The sequence below is a fragment of the Sphaerodactylus townsendi genome, linkage group LG10 (genome assembly GCF_021028975.2).
Source record: "Sphaerodactylus townsendi isolate TG3544 linkage group LG10, MPM_Stown_v2.3, whole genome shotgun sequence".
Classification (NCBI taxonomy): Eukaryota; Metazoa; Chordata; class Lepidosauria; order Squamata; family Sphaerodactylidae; genus Sphaerodactylus; species Sphaerodactylus townsendi.
In genome coordinates this window covers 13,319,844-13,337,710 of record NC_059434.1, presented here as the reverse complement: position 1 = coordinate 13,337,710, position 17,867 = coordinate 13,319,844, and positions in this window count along the sequence as shown.

Here is a 17,867-nt window from a genome sequence, read left to right as displayed (position 1 = left end):
GGGGGGGGGGGGGTGGGGGGGGGGGGGGGTGGGGGGGGGGGGGGGTGGGGGGGGGGGGGGGTGGGGGGGGGGGGGGGTGGGGGGGGGGGGGGGTGGGGGGGGGGGGGGGTGGGGGGGGGGGGGGGTGGGGGGGGGGGGGGGTGGGGGGGGGGGGGGGTGGGGGGGGGGGGGGGTGGGGGGGGGGGGGGGTGGGGGGGGGGGGGGGTGGGGGGGGGGGGGGGTGGGGGGGGGGGGGGGTGGGGGGGGGGGGGGGTGGGGGGGGGGGGGGGTGGGGGGGGGGGGGGGTGGGGGGGGGGGGGGGTGGGGGGGGGGGGGGGTGGGGGGGGGGGGGGGTGGGGGGGGGGGGGGGTGGGGGGGGGGGGGGGTGGGGGGGGGGGGGGGTGGGGGGGGGGGGGGGTGGGGGGGGGGGGGGGTGGGGGGGGGGGGGGGTGGGGGGGGGGGGGGGTGGGGGGGGGGGGGGGTGGGGGGGGGGGGGGGTGGGGGGGGGGGGGGGTGGGGGGGGGGGGGGGTGGGGGGGGGGGGGGGTGGGGGGGGGGGGGGGTGGGGGGGGGGGGGGGTGGGGGGGGGGGGGGGTGGGGGGGGGGGGGGGTGGGGGGGGGGGGGGGTGGGGGGGGGGGGGGGTGGGGGGGGGGGGGGGTGGGGGGGGGGGGGGGTGGGGGGGGGGGGGGGTGGGGGGGGGGGGGGGTGGGGGGGGGGGGGGGTGGGGGGGGGGGGGGGTGGGGGGGGGGGGGGGTGGGGGGGGGGGGGGGTGGGGGGGGGGGGGGGTGGGGGGGGGGGGGGGTGGGGGGGGGGGGGGGTGGGGGGGGGGGGGGGTGGGGGGGGGGGGGGGGGGGGGGGGGGGGGGGAGGGGAGGGGGGCGGCGGGGGGGGGGAGGGGGGGGGGGGGGAAAAGGGAGGGGTGGGGGGGGGGGGGGGGGGGGGGGGGGGGGGGTGGGGGGGGGGGGGGGTGGGGGGGGGGGGGGGTGGGGGGGGGGGGGGGGGGGGGGGGGGGGTGAGTTATAGGACAAATTGACCCTCTGGCAATGATAAGAGGGGCAACCTTCCTGAGACAATGCAAAGTTCCGTTCCCAGGCATGGGGAATGCTGTTGGGAATGGTTTGATGGGATTAAAACCTGGGAGAGCCCAGGACTCGATGAGTTTCGGGCAGTGCAGATGAAACTTAAAACAGGGACATTCCAAGTCCTGATGAGTCTGGACTGTTGTGATGAAATTAAAACAAAGGAACTCTGGAAGTTTGATGACCCTTCAACGGGAGGGTTGAGACTAAGTTAATGTCAAGGGGAAAGGGTACAGGGTACAGGGCAATACAACAGGTTCGTTCTTGAAATCAGGGTGCGGACATTTGCAAGTTCATGGTGAAACCGGAGGCAGGTGTGCAATCCCAAGGCCGGGCTGTTGCCAACCAGATCTTAATGGCAGTGCCCTCAGGAGAGGCATTGTCTGAAACTCTGCATTCTTGGTCTGGTAGGGGAAAGATGGGCATCCACCCTTGAGATGGGCATCCATCTTATCCTCGTTCTGCTCCAGGGGACTGGGCTGTACCTGATATCAAGATGATGACTGGTAGGGCATGCAGCTGATCTTAACAGAAAGGTCCCCTATTAGACTTGAGGCTTTCCCGGTATCATAACCATCTTCAACAGATAGCAGATTGGACTTGGGAGACCCAGGTTAAAATTCATACTCCGCTCTGCGAATCCAGTTCTGGAATAGTCACCGTTTGTCCCCCTACCACGAAGCACTGATATACTGAAACATCCCTCTCTAAAACACAGGAAAGCTCCCGTAACTCCAACGCTTCCTTGAAGAAAAGGGTGGACAAATAACTGTGTATAAGCAGCGTTTAAAAACCGTGTTTCTTTACCTCGAATGTACGACTTGGGTGGAGACGCGCTGTTGTACGCAAAGTGCTGCAGGACCGAGGTGTCTCGAGAGAAACAGAGCAAAACCTGTCGAAAACAACAGGGAAAGACTCAGAAACTGCTCCTGAAAGACACGGCCCTCGATTGAAAGGCAGGCTGCTAAAACTGGAATTTCCCGTGAGCTCGCCTTGCATTTAAACATCATCCATCCTACTGTCGACTCTGCATACACAGTGGGCCTTGTCTTCAAAAGCTGATTAACAGTTTGTTGACAAGGAGAGTGTGCATTTGAACCCCTGCTTCTGGTTCTAATCTCGTCGAAAATGCAGACATGCTTCCATTACCACTGTGGGTACCATTTGCCTTGCCCTGTACTAAGGAAGAGTTAAGAACATAAGAACATAAGAACAAGCCAGCTGGATCAGACCAGAGTCCATCTAGTCCAGCTCTCTGCTACTCGCAGTGGCCCACCAGGTGCTATTGGGAGCTCACATGCAGGATGTGAGAGCAATGGCCTTCTGCAGCTGTTGCTCCCGAGCACCTGGACTGTTAAGGCATTTGCAATCTCAGATCAAAGAGGATCAAGATTGGTAGCCATAAATCGACTTCTCCTCCATAAATCTGTCCAAGCCCCTTTTAAAGCTATCCAGGTTAGTGGCCATCACCACCTCCTGTGGCAGCATATTCCAAACACCAATCACACGTTGCGTGAAGAAATGTTTCCTTTTATTAGTCCTAATTCTCCCCCCCCCCCAGCATTTTCAATGTATGCCCCCTGGTTCTAAATGGCCCATTGTGAGAGGAAAGAAGAAATTTACCTCTCTGTCGACGGCCTCTACCCAGCCATGCATAATTTCTGGAGCTTCAATCATATCCCCCCTCAGACGTCTCCTCTCCAAACTAAAGAGTCCCAAATGCTGCAGCCTCTCCTCATAAGGAAGGTGCTCCAGTCCCTCAATCATCCTCGTTGCTGCCTTTGGGTATATAAATGAGTCCTTGCTGTGGTCTGTAAGGCAGCATGGGTATCTTCCTCATTCTGGGATCGTGTGCTTTTGCCTTCTGCAAGAGCACCCATGTTGGTGGGCTGGAGAAAGTTGCAGCAGCTCCCAAAATAAGCAAGAGATGGCTACTGTCCAAAAGCCACATGCAGAGACTGCACATCACAGCACAGGCAATAGCCACAGCACACACGCACGTGCATACAAGTACACACATACACACACAGAGTGGAGAGTCTTTCTAAAGGTAGTCTCACCCTGGTACTAAATACCATCAGCAGAGAGCCTGCCCAATAGGAATTCAAAACAACAACAACCTGCCTTATAGCAGTGATGGCGAACCTTTTCGAGGCCGAGTGCCCAAACTGCAACCCAAAACCCACTTATTTATTGCAAAGTGCCAACACGGCAATTTAACCTGAATACTGAGGTTTCCGTTTAGAAAAAATGGTTAGCTCCGAGGCGCGCGTTACTCAGGAGTAAGCTTGGTGGTAGTCGGTGGCTTTGCTTTGAAGCAACCACGCAACTCTTCCAATGGGTGAATCACGACCCTAGGAGGGTTTACTCAGAAGCAAGCCCCATTCCAGCAACCAAGCTTACTCCCAGGTAAAGGATCGCGCTTTAGTTCTTCGCATGAAAATCAGTGGGGTTTAACAGCGCTTAACAGGGTTACCTACACTGCTTCCCCAAAACTAGGACTTAGGTTTAATGCTAACAATCGAGCCTATCGGCCCAGGCCAGCCTAGATGTGTGTGTGTGGGGGGGCGGGGGGACTCTGTTTGCACATGCCCACAGAAAGGTCTCTAAGTGCCACCTCTGGCACCCATGCCATAGGTTCGCCTCCACTGCCTTATAGTATTCAGATCTGGAGCTCTTTGTTGTAAAGAATATAGGTAAAGGCAGTCCTCTGTTCAAGCACCAGGATATTATTGAGAGCCAGCATGGTGTAATAGTTAAGGGTGGGTGCATTCTAATCTGGAGAACCGGGCTTGATTCCCCCGCTCTGCCACTTGAGCTGTGGAAGATTATCTGGTGAACTAGATTAGCTTGTGCACTCCAACACATGCCAGCTGGGTGACCTTGGGCTAGTCACAGTTCTTTGGAGCTCTCTCAGCCCCACCTACTTCACAGGGTGTTTGTTGTGAGGAGGGAAGGGAAAGGAGTTTGTAAACCCTTTGAGTCTCCTTACAGGAGAGAAAGGGGGGATATAAACTCCTCCTCCTCCTCCTCTACTTCTTCTTCTTGATCTTGTTCTTCTTTTCTTGTTCTTATTCTTGTTCTTCTTTGGGGTGGCATCACATCATGACATTTACGAGGCAGACTTTGCTTATGGGGTGATTTGCCTTCCCTAGTCATCTACATTTGACCCTCAGCAAGCTGGGTACTCATTTTGCCAAGCTCAGAAGGATGAAAGGTTGAGTCAACTTTGAGCTGACTTCCTGAAACCAACTTCCTTTGTGAGCACAGCTTGGACAGCTTACCACTCTGTGCCACATGGCTCCCATAAATCCCAGCTTTCATATCTTGAACTTGTGGCATGTCATTGTGCTCATACTTTTTAAGACACAGAGTTAGGAGCATTTCCATTTCTTAAAAACCTGAATGAAAAATCTGACTCTGAGGGGGCCTTGCAGCCATACTGCAGCCCTGTGTTCCGGGGGCAACTCCATTTAGAAGTGCAGTTGGGGTTGGATTCATACTGAGACCATTGTGTGGAGAGGAGGGACGCTTCCTCCTTGTGTGGAGAGGAGGGACACCATTTCTAGAGCTGAAATGGCCCGGGTGTTATTTGCCCATTTGGGATGCCTTTCCAGGGCTGTTACAGCAGACACTAAAACAGACACTAAAACAGCAGACACTAAAGACCAGATATTAATTGGACCCCTGCTGCACTTCTACATGGAGTTCCCACAAGTATAGTATAAGTATAAGCATTTATTGTCATTGTGCACGCACAACGAAATTTACAGCAGCATTCCTCGACGCACACAATTTCAGACTCATACCCCATCCTCACTTTCCCCTTCCTCCACCCATCCCTACACAGCCCCAAACACATCAACACGAAGCCGCGGAGTTCAGCATAGCCGCAGCTGTAGAGTAGAAGCTGTCTCTAAGCCTCTTTGTCCTAGTTTTGATAGACCTGTATCGTCTGCCGGATGGTAACAGTTCAAAAAGAGAGTGTGTTGGATGAGACGGGTCTCTCAAAATATTTTGGGATTTCTTTAGGCTTCGGGAATTATAGAGTTCTTCCAAGGAGGTGAGAGGGCAGCCGATAATCCTCTGTGCAGTAGTGATCATCCTTTGGAGCACCTTCCTATCTGCCACTGTGCAACTGGAGAACCATACACAGATGCAGTAGGTTAAGACACTCTCTATAGCACAGCGGTAAAAGGACACCAGGAGTTTTCCATTCAGTTGTTGTTTCCTTAAAAGTCTCAGATAGTACAGTCTTTGCTGGGCCTTCTTAACCACCGGGGCAGTCTGTACGCCCCAGATCAAGTCCTCTTTAATCATAATGCCCAGAAATTTAAAACTAGCCACCCACAAGGAATGATGGTGGAAAGTCATCAAGTCATAGATAACTGATAGTGACCCCATAGTGTTTAAAGGCAAGAGACATTCAGAGGTGATTTGCCATTGCCTGCCTCCATGTGAGAGAGTTCTGAGAGAACTGTGACTGGCCCAAGGTCACCAAGCATGCTATAAACAAAGTCTCTCAGTTTCTCAGCAGTACAGTCAAGAGAGAAAAAAGAATGGTTAAGAGTTGTGATGGGAAAATGGCAACAAGATGGAGTCAAAGACATAGATTCTATAAAACAAACAATAGAAAATATAAACACCGGTAAGATAAAAATGGAGAAACATGCAGAATTAGAGAAGAAACGAATGTTAAAATGGTACAGAACACTGAAGCCATTGGCATATATGATAAGAGGATTCAGTCCGAAGTGTTGGCATTGTGGTGATAAAAACGCAATTTATACACATATGTGGCTGGAATTGTCCAGAGGTAAAACAATTGTGGAATAATGTTAGACTGTATATCGAAAAATATGTGAAAGTAAAAATAAAGATAAATATAGATCTATTATTCATAGGTATAATGGAGTATTCAATAATAGAACAAAGAAAGAAAATGTTATTTAAATCTATGATCAGAGCGGCTCATGCATTAATAGCATTGGGTTGGAAAGACAAAAGAACCTGGACCATACAGAAATGGATGGAATATATATGGCAACAAATACAATTAGAAATGTTGGATATAATGTCAAGAAATCAAATATGGCAAGAAAAACAAAAGGATATGTTCTGGATCTGGACTGAATTCAAAGACTGGTTCAATGAAATTGGAATCACAGAAGAAAACTGGAAAAAAAGATTAGAAAGAATGAACCTGCTGCTGCACATTTAAAGAAGAGAAGAAGAGGGGGGTGGGGGAAAAGGGGGGGGAAAGGATATGGAGGATGGAATATAATGATGTATAGCATAAGCATGTAATGATCCAAAATATCAATTAAAAACATTTTTTAAAAAGAGACATAAAAGAAAACACTTCTTCGTGTGCCTATTATGTGCCTATCATGCCTCATAGCCATCGGATGTGGCAATGAATTCTTATCCCAGGTGCAGTGAGATGTGGACTCAATGGCGTGGTACCATTTTGAGGCCCCTCCTCAAACCCCACCTTCTCCAGGCTCCGCCCCAAAATTTCCAGGTACTTCCAAATGCAGAGCAGGCAATGCTACCCAGCGTCCATCCTCCAGTGCAATCATTTTCTCCAGGAGAACTGATCTCTGTTGACTGGAGACCAGTTGTAATTCCGGGAGATCTCCATCCAACATCTGGAGGTTGACCGCCCTGTCTACAGGCAAGTTCATGTTCAGATATGGCAATGGTCAATGGATGTTACATGGCTTTGCCCTGACCCGGACGGCCTGCGCTAGCCTAATCTTGTCAGCTCTCAGAAGCTAGGTAGGGTTGCCCCCGGCTAGTACTTGGGTGAGAAACCACCAAGAAAGGCCAGGATTGCTGTGCTGAGGCTGGTAATAGCGAACTCCTTCAGTTCCGTCTTTTATTTTGAACACTCTATGGACATACATAAGTTGCTTGCAACTTGGTGACACTTTCCACCACCAGTGAGGGTGTGGGTCAAGTCATAGGCGACCCCATCGGGTTTTCAAAACAAGGGATGTTTGGAGGTGGTTTGCTATGGCCTGCCTCCGTATGGGCTGAGAAAGTGCTGAGAACTGCAGAGGCTGAGCGAGGGGAAACTGAGCCCTGCGCCCCTGCTGCGCCATCACTCACCCCACCCCGGAACGTCCCCGCCATGCCCCCTCCACAGCCTGGCCACGCCTCTGCCGCTGCTCCGCCTGGGGCATCACGCCCCCCTCCCCCCAGTGGTGGAATCCAAAAATTTTAGTAACAGGTTTCCATGGTGGTGGGATTCAAACTGTGGCGTAGTGCCAATGGGGCTGGGCGGGGCACGACGGGGCGTGGCTGGGCATTCCGGGGCGGGGCATTCCTGGGCGGGGCTGTGGCAAGGATGCAGCCACTGCGCCGGTCCTTGAGCGGGAAACGAATGCATACAGGCGCAGGATGCCACGCACACCGGTGCACCTCCTGCTAGACTGCTTCAAGTTCTGCGTGCTACTGCTGAGAGGAGGGGCGTAACTAAGGCAAAAATCATGTGGCAAAATTAGTAACCCCCTCTCGGCACACACAAATAATTAGTAACCTACTCTCGGGAACCTGTGAGAACCTGCTGGATCCCACCTCTGCCCTTCCCCCCGCCCCGTGGGCGCGACGCCACTGGAGAACTGTTGACTGGCCCAAGATCATTTAGCAAGCTTCTCGTGGAGGAGTCGGGAATCAAACCCAGTTCTCCTGACTGCAGTCTGCTGCTCCTAACCACAACAACTTCCTGGCTCTCATTCCCACCAGGAACGCACAGCCAAGATCTGGATGCAGATCCCCACGGCAAACTCTTGTAAAAGGTAACGTGTAGTTTGGCCCTAATTGGACAAGTAACACAAGCCAGAGCAGGAAAGCGTCATTAATCTTCCCTTCATTTTACCGGAATGCTTTCAGTGCCATGGTGACGTTTCGCCACAAATCATCCGCTCAGACAGTCATCCGCTCCTTTTTTGTTTAATTTTGTTGTAAACACCGTCTTCCGATAATCGTATTTGTCAAAGAAAAGCAAAAACGTCTTGGAAAAACCGGCTGCACTTCTGATTGAGGACATAATAATTTTCGGCTCAAGATAGGGCTTTGCCCTTCTTGAACGGCTAGCTGTTCCGCAGATAAGAGTTGGGCTTTATCTTGAACACACATTTCAAGTTCGGCATCACTTATCGGCTGGCAATCTTAGACAAACGGCCAAAACACAGAACCCGCAGCAAAGGGATAAAATCCAGGAACAATTAAAAGCCAATTTATATCAACTAGAGCGATTGGACGGAAAAAGGTAAAGAGTCGGCATGACTTAAGAGCCCAGGCGCAAACGCGGCTGCTTCCTAGCTCGCCCCGTCCAACTCAAGACCTTCATAAGTAAGCATATTCACCTTGCATTCCACAGAAACCAAGTACTGTCATTCCACCAGTGAGTGGAGCTCACCTTATGGCATATCTGGAGGGAGGGGACCAAGCAGGCAATGGAAACTCAGCAAACGGAAGGAGGAACAGGCTGTGGTGGGGTTTCTGGGCTGAGTGCAGTGGTGGGATTCAGCCGGTTCGCACAACTTCGGCAGAACCGGTTGTTAAAACGGTTCTTGTAAGCAAACAGTTGTTAAATTATTTAAGTCCCACCACTGGAACCGGTTGTTAAATTATTTGTCCGCTGTGTCCACTGTGCAGCGCGCTTCTCTCTGTGATACACCTCTGAAGATGCCAGCCACAGATGCAGGCAAAACATTAGGAACAAGATCGACCAGACCACAGCCACACAGCCCGGAAAACCCACCACAACCAGACTTCTCTCTGTGATACACTTCTGACGATACCAGCCACAGATGCAGGCAAAACGTTAGGAACAAGATCTACCAGACCATGGCCACACAGCCCGGAAAACCCACCACAACCAGACTTCTCTCTGTGATACACCTCTGACGATACCAGCCACAGATGCAGGTGAAACATTAGGAACAAGATCTACCAGACCACAGCCACACAGCCCGGAAAGCCCACAACCAGTTGAGTCCAGCTGTGAAAGCCTTCAACAATACACTGAACATCTGTCAGTCCCACCCACCACACAAGGTGTCTGGAGAGCCGGAGCCCGCAAAAAGGAATAATCACCCTGTTCGTGCTCACAGACTCTCCCCTGCAAACGATCTTCCCCAGAAGGGGCCAGAATCCTACTACTGGTTGGGATGTGCGGTTTTGCCCTACGTCGCTTTTTAAGACAGCTGCGGGCTTAGGCTGCTCCCATTTCAGGAACATTTCATTCAGGTTTTTTTTTTTAAGCGTACCGAGTGAGGATGGGGGAAAACTTCTGACTGACAAGTCACAAACATCCCTTCCCCTCCTTTTTTTTGAATCTAGGTGAAAAGTTGACTCCGCATTCGCTGGCTGGCTCTCCCTCACACACAGGAATGCTGAAAGGCATCTAACTGTTTACGCTGACAAAGAAGGGTCTATTCAATTCGGAAAGCAAGGATGAAGAGTTCCACCTATCAAAACTGTCAAGTAACCACTGACTGGAAAGAATTTATTAATACTGATGCTAAACTGAGCAGAAGCAGCGAGTCAGGAAACCATTTTTTCCCCCCAAACACTGCTGGACTATGAAATGTACTTCAACTGCTTATCCACTTCCTAGAATGTCTAAAATAACAATATACTTATCAGGGAGCATTTTACATAAAATTGTCCGCCAGCCGGCCCTCCCCACCTCCCCCGACACAACCTTCTCAGTGCCGTGAAGTCAGAAGGTTTTAATAATTTTAATATTTTAAACTGTTTTAAATCATCTTAATGTTTTTAAATGCACTCATATTGTTTTTAAAATGTTTATTATTAGAAACAAGCCTTTATTGGCATAGACAGCAGTACAACAATAATAAAAACAGATTAAAAAGCATATACAATACAGGATATACATGTTAGGACGAAGGAAATCTACTGGCATTTAGTAATTTCCAGGAGAAAGTCTGCCACTATCATACAGAGAGAAGGATCAGGGTTGTCCAACAAGTAGTGTAATCTAAATAAATCGGGGAGATCGGGTAAATGTAAAGGAGTGAGATTCACATACTTGGATCTGATTTCCTTGAATCTGAGACAGTGAAGTAATTGGTGGGCCAGAGATTCAACTGAGCCATTGTTACATGGACACAATCTTTTAGCCTTTTCTTGCTTATTGAATCTGCCATGTAACAAGGCAGAAGGCATAACATTAAACCTGGCGAGTATTATGGCTCTCCTTTGAACAGGGTTTATTAAGCAATGCAGGTAGTGTGCCAAGTGGCCCCGTTCAAATGGGAGGGAAAAATACAGGGGGGAGCACGTTTTCTTGGCTGCGGTTTTAAAATGTTTATATTGGTTATGTTTTAAATTGTTTTTTATCATGTACTATGGAAATGTTGTGAGCCGTCCTGAGCCCATTGGGAAAAGGCAGCATAAAAACAAACAAATCAGGTGTGTTACTGACCACAACTTTTGCCACATATCATTTATTTATCTCTCCAGAGAACTTATCCGAGGAGGGTTAAAAAACAAAACACAATAAAAACATAAAGCATCTAAGTTACTTTTTAAATGACAGTCAAAGCAGAAAACCGTATAAAACATGGAGAAGCTTAATATGACTATTAAGCATTTCTCAGTCTAGAAACAGACTAAAAAATGTTTTCCCTTAAAACCCTTGATTAAAAGTCTGGGTAAGTAGAAATATTGTGTCTTGGCACCTAAAAGAGGGTACTGGAGGTGCCAGGGAAGCCTGAAAGGAAAGGGTATTCATTCTATAGGTGAGGTGCCACCACAGTTCACCTGTGAAGGTGGGAGAATAGAGACAGGATTCGGGGGGGGGGGGTGTATTGAAGCCTTTCACAGCTGGAATCAACTGGCTCTTGTAGGTTTTCTGGGCTGTGTGGTTTTAACTCCAAATGTTTCGCCGCACAGCTGGTAGGCACAGATGAGGGTGAAATGTTAGGAGCAAAAACCAACAGACCACGGTCCAGAAAAACCACAACAGCCATGTGAGTGCCCCCTTTGTCCTCCGCCCCTGCAGAGTAGGTCACCTTGACCTTGTAGGAGCTCGGCTACCTTCAGGAACAAAGAAGACATGACTCTGGCTGCCATTCACAAGCTCTTGACCTCCAGTCAGGCAGTTAACATCACTCCTGGTGTATCAAGCCCATGCTTTACACACTGCACCCTTCTCATCCTTTTCCTGCCTGCATACCAACCAGCACCACCCCTGGCATTCTCCCCTGCCTCCTTTTTATCCTTTTCAGCAGGGTCCCTGGGAGCTCCCTACTCCAGCCGACTAGTGGCCAGGGTGCTGTCTGTTGAGCCATGTTGGCCTGGGATTGATTGTTCAGCTTTCCTGGCCTTCCCCCTTGATTGCAGCCTGGTTGGGGCTGCATCAGCTGTGCCCTACTCTGTGAACCTGCAGCCCAATGGGAGCTGTGCTGGCTCCACCCTTCTCCATGGAAATGCTGAGGCCTACTCCTGCTGCTCAGGCCTTCCTGCTAGTTCTCTGCAGTTTCTCCTGGCTTCTGGCTTCCTGGCGGTCCCTGTTCTTGCTGGTAAGTCCATGGGTGAGCCTGCAGGTTGTGGTGTGTCCTGCAGTCCCTGGGCAGGCATATGCGACAGGGGGGGAGGACGGGCTATCAGGTGAATGGAGGCAGTCCCACCCCTGGACAAGCCACTTGTGAGGAAGGCTACAAACAGAAGCATATCCTTGATATCACAAGCAGATTAGGAACTAGATTACTGCTGTCTTTGAGTCCCCAGACAGTCTCATCATGACCCAGGTCAGCCTGTCCTCTGAGGAGTTACATCATCGGCTGTCGGAAGAGTTCAACTTGGGAGAATTAAAACGATCAAAATGACAACCCCACCCACAGCTGTGACTAATTGAGTTGAAAGTACCAGGAAAATGAGAAGCTTCCCCCGTGACATTTATGTTGACATGGCAATCAAATGCGCATTAAGAAATCGGCAAATGCAATCACCAGCCTCTTTAAATAGATTTACAAGAAGCAATACAGGCAATTCCGCACCAATTAGAGCACCTCCTCCTTTCTGGAATCAAAGATAATACGCTATAGATGCATGATTATTTGGACTTACAGCAACCCCATCACCCAGTGCTCACGGTGAGAAGGGAGTATTATCCCAAAACAAAAAGATGGTCTTCTGTGCCAAACGTTTGGGACAGGAGTCCACATATTTTTGTTTATTTTTATTTATTTTATTAAACTTCTATACCGCCCTTCCCCGAAGGGCTCAGGGCGGTGTCCATCAATTATATAAAAACAATTAAAATCCATTTAAACCACATATAAATTATAAAAATTCAGATGGCGATTAAAATTGTTTCCCCTTCCCCATTCTTGCACCCACGGAGGCCAGATATTTGTCACAGAAGTGTGGTGTTATCCCGGCTGGCCAAATGCCTGGCGGAACAGGTCCATTTTACAGGCCCTCACGAGGAGCTCTATGCGTCCCACTTGGGGGGAGTCCCTGGTCTCACCTGGGGAGCCTGTTCCACCAGGTAGTAGGAGGCCAGAGGCAGTAAAACCCTGTAGCCCTTGTAGGAGGCCAGCAGGGGACCACTTTGAGGCCAGGGATCACCCAGAAGGTCCGCCTCCGAGGGAAGCCGGAGGAGGGAGGCCTAGCTAGAGCGATGGGGAGACGGTCCTGTAGATATGCTGGTCCAAGGCCACGAATAGCTTTAAAGGTCAAAACCAGAACTTTAAACATGACCCGGTACTCGATCGGCATAACTGCTACTACAGCTATAATCCATGCATGTATTTCTGTAAGTCTCTCCGCAAACTCTTGGGTGGTTCCACATCTCTCACCACCTTTAAGTTCCTCCTCAAAACTCACCTTCTCTGCAATATCCTTGGGTTTTTTTTCTCTTTGGTCTCCACCCCCACTGAAATGACACTTCAGTTTGTACAACTGCAATGGCTTTCATTAAATCTTTATTACCCTGACCTATCTCTTGCCTCCTCTCTCCCTTTATTGTCTCCCACCTCTGGTCTCAAAAACGAGTCACAATTAAGCAGGAAAGGCTTGTTGCGTGGCCGTTACAACGTCGTCAAACCAACGGCTGTTACAAAGTTGGCAAATTAAAACATACATAAAACTTAGGAAGGACAAAAATAATAATCAAGATAAGACGCCTCACAATTAAAACAGACGATAAAACGACAGATTTTAAGTTTCAGACACTCCAAATTATCTTGGCAGTCGAAGCATAAAGGGCTACCATGCATACAACTTGTGGGCCTACATCAGCAAGAAGGATTATTATTTTTTCCTCAACTATGGCGTGGTCAGTTTGGCTAAGATGGCTGCCAGACATTTATTCTATATTGGGTTTTACAAGGGTCAGGACTGGTTTACTTGGCTTAAAATTAATGCAGAACAAGTCGTAAGCGACTTTTGGTGACACTTTCCTCATGAAAGGCCATGACAGCTACAGTTACTTACCTGATATAAATAATCTTCGAACACAAAATAGTAGTCATCGTTGCTGGCTGTCAGTTTCACATCCTGCAATTAAAAATCGTAACATTGTGAAGCGGCGAGACAACAGCAGTGCAAGAGTATAATGAGGCCTTATAGAATTAACAAGCATTCCCCTCACATATTGACCCAAAGTGCCCCCCCCCGCCAATTCTGAATTTCCCACATGCAGAAAAATGTGATTGGCATCATCTTGAGGAGGAGGAGGAGGAGGAGGAGGAGGAGGAGTTATATCCCACCTTTCTCTCCTGTAAGGAGACTCAAAATGGCTTACAATCAGAGGTGGGATCCAGCAGGTTCTCACCAGTTCCCGAGAGTGGGTTACTAATTATTTGTGTGTGCCGAGAGGGGGTTACTAATTGGGTCTAATTTTCCATTAGAAATTCCATTAGGTCCAAAAATCATAAAGTCCTGTTGTTTCCTATGGGGCTGGTTAGCGAAGGTAGAAAACAGGATAATTCTCCCTGTTGAGCTGTTTTAAAAACATGTTTTAGTAATATGGTAAAGTTCCTTGTTTAAGGAAAGTATCCTTCTTTTGATTTCTAGAAACTAAATTAAGTATTTGAAAGTATTAAGTATTTGACAGGCAGTGGTTCTCAACCTTCCTAATACTGCGACCCTTTAATACAGTTCCTCCTGTTGCGGTGACCCCCAACCCTAACATTGATCCATTTTACAGGTGGAGAACACTGATGCAGAGAGTCTTAGGCGACCCCTGTGAAAGGGTCGTTCGACCTCCAAAGGGGTCCTGACCACCAGGTTGAGAACCACTGCATTATTACATGGCTTCTTCACACAAACCATCATTTCGTCTGAAAGTAATTGCCAATGCAATCCTAAGAACACTTTCCTGGGAGTAAGCCCCAGGAAACTCTGATACAGGATATCAGAATAGACCATAGGATATCCGCCGGATATCAAATAGACCTGCTTAAGATTGCCCTAAGACAGTGGTGGCGAACCTATGGCACGGGTGCCAGAGGTTGCACTCAGAGCCCTCTCTGTGGGCACACGCAAACAGAGTCCCCCCCCCCCACACACACACACATCTAGGCTGGCCTGGGCTGCTGGGCTTGATTATTAGCATTAAACCTAAGACCTAGTTTTGGGGAAGCAGTGTCGGTAACACTGTTAAGCGCTGTTAAACCCCACTGATTTTTATGCGAAGAACTACATTGCGATCCTTTACCTGGGAGTAAGCTCGGTTGCTGGCAATGGGGCTTGCTTCTGAGTAAACCCCCCTAGGGTCGTGATTCATCCATTGGAAGAGTTGCACAGTTGTTTCAAAGCAAAGCCACCGACTACCACCAAGCTTACTCCCGAGTAACGCACGCCTTGGAGCCAACCGTTTTTTTCTAACTAAAACCTCAGTATTCAGGTTAAATTGCCGTGTTGGCACTTTGCGATAAACAAGTGGGCTTTGGGTTGCAGTTTGGGCCCTCGGTCTCGAAAAGGTTCGCTATCACTGCCCTAAGATTTGGATGTTCCTAAGCATTGTAGAACGACTAAACTGTGGCTCGTAAAAAGAAGCAGGTGGAAACGTAACCATCTGAATTACTCACTTTATAAATCAGGCTGTCCACCAAAAGATCGTGGAGAATCACATTGGATTTTAGCTGTTCGTAGTACAAAATATCCTAGAATGAAACAAATAACATGGCTGCATTTTCACGATGACATCATTTTTTTTTTAAAAAAGCAACCTCTGCAAAGTTTTGGAGTTCTGCTATCGCACCATCACAAGATCCAAATCTTGAAAAGAAGAAAACAGCTTTTAAAATATTTCTGGGCACTATAAAAATGCAATCTTGAATGTAACTCGTGAATGGTGTATATAGCAGGAATGAGGCATTCGAGGGGCAAGACCTTTGTCCGCCGCAGAAATGTCAAACCTTCTTCTTGCAAGCCTCGCATCTGAATTTTAATCATATTTTTCTAGCCAATCACGATCAAGCCTATCTCTGTAGCATCTAGAAACCTGAACACATAGCAAGCAGACAGCTCAAAGCCTTTGCCCCCAAAGAGTTCACACACCAAATATGAGAGGAGACACTCACCAGATGGACAAAGAAGAAAAGCACTATATTACTTTCCTTCACAGCAACTTCTTTGATGCCGGCCAATGATACCTCTGGAACTGGGGAAATGTAACACAACTTGTGGAACCCCCTGGACCCACAAACAGCCAAGCGGCATGGGGCTTTCTAAGCTTTCAGAATAGAAATTGTTTCCCCACTTCAAAAGCTGGGGTAACCAGGCTAGACCCCTGAACCTGGGTGCCCCCCATGGTCTTTGAAGGAAGCCTCAGCACTGAGACAGGAAGGGGTTAAACTAGCCCTATATCCTGTCTCTCGTGTGCTGGCCATCTCCCCAGCCAGGCTCAAGCGCATCCTTTTAAAGGAATCACTCTCCTTTTAAAGGAATCACTGGAGCCTCACCTGCCCAAGAAGTATCACGTGACTTTTGACCCATAAAACACACACGGTTGAAGAACGGCACCATTTCTAATGATAACATTTCTTTCGACATTATGAAATATGGAACCAAAGCAACAGAGAGCTGGTGTGGTGTAACAGCAAAGGATGCAAGCTGCAAGTTCTGGATGCTTGGGTTCACATTTCCCTGCTATGAATTCACTGGCTCGTCTTAAGCAAGCCACTGGCTCAGATCCAACAAATATTTTCCACCGATAAAAGATTTCTGTCAGCAGAGTCCAATTTTCTCACCTTCTCCCTCATTCTGCAGCCCGGAATGTTCCCCAAGTTTTGCTTCAGAGTAACAGGGCATTTTCATCGTGGTGAGGGCCGGGGAATGAAACTCACCCTTATTTCTGTTCCCAAAAATTCGCCACTGGTTCCAACCTGTCCCCCCTCCCCCCCGCCTCCTGCTTCAATTCCCAAAGGCAGTTAATATAGTACTGGTAATTACAGCGAAAATTTATGATAAACATTTTGAATATTCTAGAGAAAGAGGATGAACTGTTCTATATGATTGAATTTGCACTCCAGCGTGAGATCGACTTTCCATCTTAGAGGACACTTTCTTTAAGCAGTGGCGTAGGAGCAGTGGCGTAGGAGCAGCAGTGGCGTACGAGGTTAAGAGCTCGTGTATCTAACCTGGAGGAACCGAGTTTGATTCCCCGCTCTGCCGCCTGAGCTGTGGAGGCTTATCTGGGGAATTCAGATTAGCCTGTGCACACCCACACACGCCAGCTGGGTGACCTTGGGCTAGTCACAGCTTCTCAGAGCTCTCTCAGCCCCACCTACCTCACAGGGTGTTTGTTCTGAGGAGGGAAGGGAAAGGAGATTGTAAGCCCCTTTGAGTCTCTTGCAGGACAGAAAGGGGGGGATATAAATCCAAACTCCTCTTCTTCTTCTTCATTAATACTATCCTCCTTGCTATGCTGCCTTATTGCAAGTGGCTGCTAGCTTGAGAAAATTACAGCCATTTTCAGTGCAGAGTTACTCCAGCCTACTGAAGTCAATGGGTTTAAGTTATAACAGGAGCCCCCAAGGTGATGCCTGTGAGCACCACAGCACCTGCCGGCACCTTCTCTGATGCCTGCCAAGCGTTTATAGGAAGAGGATGGATCCAGTTAGGGCTTTTGCCCAGCAAAGCTTCTGACCGGCTGTGCAGATTTTTTTAAATGCCGCTTTGGCAGCAGCTGGCAGCACAGCACAAAGAGCTACACTGTATTATGGAAGTGAAGCTGTGGCGGTCATTTTTGCAGCTGGCTCAGCCTCCTGTGGCAGCCATTTTGAGGCAGCCATTTTGTTGTTTCGCCCACCACGCTGTGTCAGAATTCTGAATGTGCCTGCAGGCTCCAAAAGGGTTAGGAACCTCTGGACTAAAACAATACTGCACAGGATTGCTCTGCATACACATTTTGGCTCAGCACGGAAGCATGACAAGACTACAGCTATCGAGAGCCAGCTGATGATATTTTGGTACTGGAGGTGAAAAATCCACTTGCAGCCCTTGCTGGGGAAAATAAATTACATAGAGAACTATTAACGGCCTTTATACAGTGTCCGGAAATGTGGTGTGAGGTGGCCACCTCGTGCTGCGAAAATCAGAACTAGTCCTTCTGTTACTTCCTGCATTTCATCTCATTTTGCACTCGCAGCCACCCCTGCCCCACCCCACCTTCTCTGTACCCCACTACTTCTCTGTAAATGCACCTTGCCGACACAAGATCCCACGTTGTGCCCGCTGTAGCCCACAAAAGCTCATGACTGTCAAATTAGTCTTCAGGTGCCAGAGCGCACGAGCGGCTTTTCCATCACACTACCTTCTC